The 7,530-nt window shown below is 33.9% G+C and overlaps 1 non-coding gene across 1 annotated transcript; it reads left to right on the forward strand.

The window, feature by feature from the left end:
- The first annotated feature begins 397 nt into the window (after positions 1-397).
- Positions 398-528, forward strand: LOC123324226. Its single transcript, XR_006539706.1, has one exon. It is a non-coding gene; the product is annotated as a small nucleolar RNA SNORA63 (small nucleolar RNA).
- The last annotated feature ends 7,002 nt before the right edge of the window (positions 529-7,530 follow it).

Here is a 7,530-nt window from a genome sequence, read left to right on the forward strand (position 1 = left end):
TGGTTTGGTTTGCCTGAGGGGGTTTAATCTTTCAAGTATTAGAGCTGAGGATGTAAGTACCAAAGGAAAAGATGGGAAGAAATGCTTGAATTTCCACCTTTACATTCTTTTTGTGCCTATCAATAGTTCTTCCTCTACACATTAAGACATTGCTTTTTTGTGTCCTTAATAAGGCTTAATAGCTTTCCTTAGAACCTCTTCAAATTCTTATTTGAATGGCCAGTTAATTATTTCTACTACAAATTTATCCTCAGCCAAAAAAAGCAAAAAGATAATATTTTCTGCCTCATGCATATACTTTATTTTATTTTTTATATTCTCAATGAATTACTAGGAATCTTGATATGAAGAAAACTTCTTAAAATTAGAAAAATTTGATGTTTAAAGATAGAACTAGATGCAGGATCTAGTTACAATGTAGCTATAAAGTGCTGCCTTGTCTTTGCCCCCTGCTCAAAATAAAGCTGTTACCTTTCTAGCCCTGTCCGCCATGGTGCTTAGCAGCCAGGGATGCATGGTCTCAGACATGTTTACCAAGTAAAACACTGACTTGAGGGGCGCCTGGGTGGCTCAGTCATTAAGCGTCTGCCTTCGGCTCAGGTCATGATCCCAGGGTCCTGGGATCGAGCCCCGCATCGGGCTCCCTGCTCAGCGGGGAGTCTACTTCTCCCTCTCCCACCCCCCCTGCTTGTGTTCCCTCTCTCGCTGTGTATCTCTCTGTCAAATAAATAAATAAAATCTTAAAAAAAAAAGATAGAACTAAAATTCAATCTTGCATTTAGATTTATCACATCAAATTATCAGAAATGGAAAAAAAAGTCAAATCATTACTACAGAACTAGAGTTGTCTCTAGGTTTTTTGGATATTTTTTTTCTGGAAGAAAGTGTATGGAGATATCTACAAGTATAGATTCCATGGGTGTGGTAGGTAGGAAAGTAGTATTTAGAAATGAGGAAAAACTTAATTGGGGAGGTTTGCAGATGTGAACTGTTTTTATGGGCAATCAATAATGAAACTCTTCGCCTTATGCAAAGCATTAATCATTTTCATTATGGAACTTGATAGTAATTTGAAAACCTGAACTAAACTAAATATATATTTCTTACAGTTGACTTCTTTAAAAAATGAGAGTAGTACTACCTGTCTTGGTCCTTTGAAAAATTAGAATAATGACTCTTCCTGTGGAAGTTACTGGTCACACAACTGGTCAAGTGGAAGTTGGAATCAGTAGAAATGTAGTGGCATGAATGAATCAGGGTAGTTGTAACACTTTATGTCATTTGTAGTGGTTTTAGTGTTGGGAAGGACAAGGGGTTTAGATCAAATCTAAATTTCAAAAGCTGTGGTCAAAGCAGAAAAAAAAAAAAAAAAAAGCATCTGACATAAAAGCCCAAATCTGAGCAGACTGTAAAAAAGAGGGAAAGCTTTAGGGAAATAGCACAAATACCAAAGATGTTGTAAGTTTGCATTTAATGGCCAGATAGAGTCCTGTAATCAGAGTGCCTATGTTCAAATCCTGTCTGGACAATTTATAAGCTCTTTGGTATCAGTCAGGTTAACTCTTGCAAATCTATAATTTCTCATATGTAAAATGGGGGTCACAGTATTGCCAATTTTATAAGCTGCTGTGAGGATTAGCAATGTTATTAATGATAAAATGCTGAGAATCATGCATGGCACATTCACGTAAGTTTCAATACTTTTTGACAAGGTCTGATGCATTTGTCAGTTCTCCATGTATTTTAGTTTTTATTATGATTATCTTTTTTATTATTAAATAAATAAAATTAAATCTTAACAATTTGTGGTTTACTTTCTATGCTAGATTTAATCTAACTACCCCTAAAAGATATAATTTTCTTGTATACAGAGGAAGATACCAATTTCCCAAGTGGATAAATGCCTTCACCAAGGCCATATCACTATAAATTGAAGGAGTGGGATTGAAAGTAAGTTCTCTTGGGAAAAGCCCAATATCCTAGTGATCTTGTCAGTATACTTCACAGATTTTGGAAATATCCCAATAAGATTTCAGATGAAAAAAATTGACTGTAACAGAGATAGGAAATGAGCAGAATTTGGGAAAAAAAAATTTCAGGAAAATGGTAACTTTTTTTTTTTTTCATTAACTCTTGGGTAAAGAATGAATAAGATTTCACAAGCAAATAGTAAAGAGATATCATAAAGCAGACAGATTGTGTACCCCAGGTGTGGGGATGGTAGTGACTGGGGATGTTTAAGAACTGTCATCTGCGATGGACTCTGAAAAACAAACTGAAGGTTCTAGAGGGGAGGGGGGTGGGGGGATGGGTTAGCCTGGTGATGGGTATTGAGGAGGGCACATTCTGCATGGAGCACTGGGTGTTATGCACAAACAATGAATCATGGAACACTACATCTAAAACTAATGATGTATGGGGATTAACATAAGAATAAAAAAATAAATAAATAAATAAATAAATAAAAAAGAACTGTCATCTGGTATGGCTGGAATATGGGATCGGTTAAGGACATGACTGCGAAGGAAGTTGGGAAAGTTTGGTGGTCCACACTGCAATCGTCTTACATTCTAAAATTACATTATAATATGGGAGGTGGGAAAACTAAGCTTTAATTATAAAAGAGGCATAATCAGATCTGTGCTGGGAAAATAACTGGCGGCAATGCGAATACTATCGTTACTAGGAAAGAAACCAAGGGGAGCAGCAGACTATCAAAATAGCCATGGTGAGAAATGATCAATACCCTGGGAGAGGGTGAGATTGTTTCAAAATAATCAGAAAGCAAAATCCACAAGCCTTATTTATTATTAAGGTTAGGAAGAATAAAAACTAAATCTGGAGGTGACTTTGTGAATGATGCTGCCCTTAAGTTATATGGAGCCTCAGGTGAAGAAGAAGATTGTAAAGGAAAGATTATGAATCTAATTTTGGGCAGGATGACTCTAAAATGCCCAGGATATTCAGGTGGAAATACATCATTGCCAGTTGGTAAAAGGTCCCTGGGTCTCAGGATAATTTCACTTAATACATGAAGTTATATAAACCATAAAATCACTATATACAAGAGGACAAGAGAAATAGTGGATTGGGTAGAAAGCAATATTTTTTTTTTTCTACTCTTCATTTCTTTCTGCATTTCTCAGTTTTTGCATGATTTTTTTTTCTTGTATGGAAAATTTTAGTGTGAGTCTTGACATTTTTGCTTATTTCTTTGTGGTCTATCTTCTTCTCTAAGGGACACTTAGGGGAAGGTCCTAGGAGGGAGAGACTGACGATCACAAAGGCTACGGGGGGAGTCATAAAGAAACTTCCAGTTGCTTGTGATTCTATGGACTGTTATCTAACACATGTGCTTGCATGAGGGGTTGTGGCCAAACAAAATGTATGCTAAGGAAGCAGCACCATGGAGAAGCTTAACTAAACTACACACACACACGCACACACACACACACACACTTCCAATTGTTTTAGAGGGAAAGGTTTTTGCTTCAGATTCTTTCATCTTAGAATATAGAAGTCTCAAGAGACAGTATTTTTTTCCAAAAATTATTCATAGAGTTTTTAATGGGGGGAATGTGTGTGGCTTAACTTAATCCAAATCTATTTTAGACAAAATTTTGAAAGTACAGGTAAAACAAATGATTATGATGTAGATACTTGTAAAATTACTGAATTTGAAGTCAGTTTTCATTTAGGTATATTTGCTAAAATCTCTTAATGCACTTCAACAATGTATTTCTTAAATGTATTCTGTAAACAGCATTCATTCTTTGGTCTCTCTTCTTCTGTCTAGGTATCAATCATCTCTTTTCTTTCTCACCATTTAGAGCTCTTGGCAGGTGGCCTCCGTTTTGCCTTCACAAGCCCTTCTAGATAAACCTGTCTCAGATTTAGTTTTCACTTCCAAGATGTCGGAGAGGGCTGTAGGTATTTGGTACTTCTATAAAATCTTACTGCTCTTGCTCACAATTTCCAAATCATCTTGTCATATTTAATTTATCCTCAAATTATAGTTTTCCACTTTTGCACTTTCCAATAACATGAAGTTACTGAACACTTTTCATAAATCTAATCTTAGTATTTATATTGAGATGGTTTTAATAGCTTTGGGTAGGAAAGGTAGAAGTAAGTAAGTAAATTTCAACAAGGGTTGAAATTTCTATTTCTTGTCAGTCAAGACTGACATTGCAAATGGGCTTCTTAGTAGTTATTTACAACTGAAAAGACTGCTGGTGTTAACAGTTTTATTACCACCTTAATTAATGCTCTGATTACTTAACTGATAACAGTACTTAACTAGGGATTTTAACAGGCTCCCTTTGCAAGATGTAAGCTGTAGTTGTAGGACACATAGAAAGCACATGTGCCCTTTAGTCTTCAGAAATGGTATTATTTGACAGATTGGTTTAATTTCTCACAAAGTATATTACATTTTGGTTATAATAACTATGTCTATTTCATGTTTATATTGATTTGGTTTAAATATATTTTAAAGGTATTTCATTATGCTTGACAATACAATAATCAATCATGTCATATATATTTCCCCAAAACTTGAAAATATTAATTTTGCATTGCTTGATAATACTACAGCTAGACAAAGCATATCATTTTATCTTAAAAATAAAACTAAGTTTAAAATTGAATTCCTAAATTTTACATTATTTTATAAGCTTGATATGTGGAACATTGAAACCTGTATCTGTGTCATTCCATATGCATGAATAATCAAATCTGTATCAAGAGATTCCCATATAGATTTTTTTTTTTTTACATTTTAGGGGGGCAGAGAAGTGTTACTATAAAAATAGGACATCCTTTGATTAGTAACATTATCTGTCCCTTTCTCATCAGACCCATTTTAGTAATAAAACCATAGCATTGGATAATTTCTATAAGGGACTCTATATTAGAATGATTACAAGCAACAAGTGCCCGTGTTTCCATTTTGACTCCATCATTTATTGGCACTCTGACCTTGTGCAAGGTACCTAGCTTTTCTGAGTCTCAGTTTCTCTCAGTAAAATATAAAAGAAGCACTAAGCTTTGGAAGAGGCTACTGGAACACAGTACTACATGAGGGTTCACTATTGATATTAGAGCTAAGCCAGAGGGCAATTCTAACTAAGGCTCATCAAAATAAAAGTAGGAATGTGTTCTAGTTAGTTAATTAATTAAGTAAAGGAATATCCATGACAAAATAGACGAATACATTGTATTAGAGACAAAGAAAATGAAGAACACTAAAGACAAAAAAGCTAATAATCAACAGCCTTGTATACAGTTAAGAAGATATTGCATATGAGTTCAACAGCAGGTTAGTATAAAGAATGATCATAGATGAAATATTCTTGGAAATAAAAAAAAAGATTTGTTGAAATAAAGTCTTTAATTAAAGTGCTTAATATTAGAAAGGAGGCAGTTAATGCCCCAATTATAGGTAAGCATGTAATGAAGATGTAATGAGAGAAAGAAAAGAGATGCATAAGACTAAAATTATAAAAGAAAATGTAAGCATATACAATACATCTAGATGGGTGTATAATTGTACCAGAAAAAAAGTGATTATGAAAAGGAAATAATGATAAAGGATATGATAAATTAAAATATACTGGACCTGAAAAAGACATAGTTTTCCATAATTTATGGTTTTATTGAATGACAAAATTATCTAAATACAATACTGCTATGGACTATAGTATCCTCCCAATTCATATGTTGAAACCTAAACCCCAGTGTGATGGTGTTCAGAGGTGGGGGCCTTTGGGGAGTGATTAAGTGTCTGGTATAGCCACCAATGTGCTATTCCAGCCCTGGAGAGTAGAATTTGTGTACTTATAAAGGGGGAACAAGAATGATCCCTTGCCTCTTCTGCTATTTGAAGTTATAGTGAAAAGAAGCGGGCTTTCACTAGACTGTGAACCTGACAGAGCCTTGAGCTTGGTCTTTCCAGCCTCTAGAACTGTGAGAAATAAATGTCTGTTCTTTTCAAGCTACCTAATTTATAATATATTGCTGAATTGCAATGGGTTATTGTCAAATGGGAAGCATGAGGTTGCTGAGAAAAAAGTTTTTCCCAAGTCTCTGTGGAGACTCATGTGTTTACAGTGTTTTAATATAACTGCTGAAGCCAGTGTTGTCATATATGGGCTTCCTCTCTGAGTTCTCCAAAAATTTTCTTTACTGGAATTAGGAATTCAGAAGAAATAATATTATTTTAGAAGTTAAAAAAATACTTTTTGTCTACTTAAATAAAGTTTAGAATAAAACTTGAATATATAAACTACCATAAGCTTGGTAACTATATTGGCTATTGAAATTCATTGTTAGCAGAGAGAAGAAATGGGATGGGTAAGTTAGAAGTCAAGAATAAGTCTGCATAAAGTCAAATATTGTATTTAAATCCAAACAGCTACAAGAATGGAGCAGATTGCTGTTATAAACACAGCTGAGATCATGGGGTAATATATTTATAACACACAGTAGCAAGACACCACTCATGGTTTACATGTTTGACAACATGTACTATAGAAAGACACTCAATCATTATAGGTAAAAATAATCACACATTACAACGTGAGTATAATTAACTAAAGTGGAACTTTTTTGTTCTTGACTTTCATAATGTCTAAGTAATTTTTTCTAAGTTGTGGTTTTCGCATAGTAATGGCTAGTAAAATGTTCTACATTTGATGATAGGATCAGGAAGTTTCAAACAAGGAAATATCCTAAGAGAGAGTTTATGGTTTAAACATTTTTATGATGTAGAAACCTATATTGGGAAAGAAAGACATAAATGATTTATATGCATTTCCAAAGTTCAAACAACTAATTAGCATTAGGACCAAAGTATAAATTTCCTAAATATAAGTTTTCCCAATAACATGCCTGTGCTCTTCTATCCTGCACGTCTGTCACATGTTTGTTTCAAAAGAGTCAGTTCAGTAAATAGAAATGAAATCTGCATACAGTACATGCACATTCAGTGGCACATTCATTCAATTGAGGTCAATCTGTGAGGTAATTTTTGTTCAGCACTAGGGACTCCATAGCTAAAACAGTACCTGATCTTAAGTAGATATGAAGCTAAAATAAATAAATGAATGGAAGAGTAAATCAAGAACAAACTATTCCAAAAAATAGAAAAGGAAGGATACCTTCCAAATTCATTTTATGAGAGCAGTATCACCCCAATATCAAAACCAGTTACAGACACCACAAAAAAAGAACTTCTGGCCAATATCTCTGATGAACATAGATGCAAAAATCCTCAGCAAAATATCGGTAAACCAAATCCACTAATACATTAAAAAATTATTCACCATGATCAAGTGGGATTTATTCTAATGATACAAGAGTGGTTCAATATTCACAAATCAATCAATGTGTTGCATCATATCAATAAAAGAAAAGATAAAAACCATATGATCATTTCAACAGATGTAGAAAAAGTTTTCACAAAGTACAATATCAATTTATGATTAAAAACCCTAAACAAAATAGGTTTAGAGGAAACATAACTCAACC

Source organism: Neomonachus schauinslandi, chromosome 2 (genome assembly GCF_002201575.2).
Source record: "Neomonachus schauinslandi chromosome 2, ASM220157v2, whole genome shotgun sequence".
Taxonomy (NCBI): domain Eukaryota; kingdom Metazoa; phylum Chordata; class Mammalia; order Carnivora; family Phocidae; genus Neomonachus; species Neomonachus schauinslandi.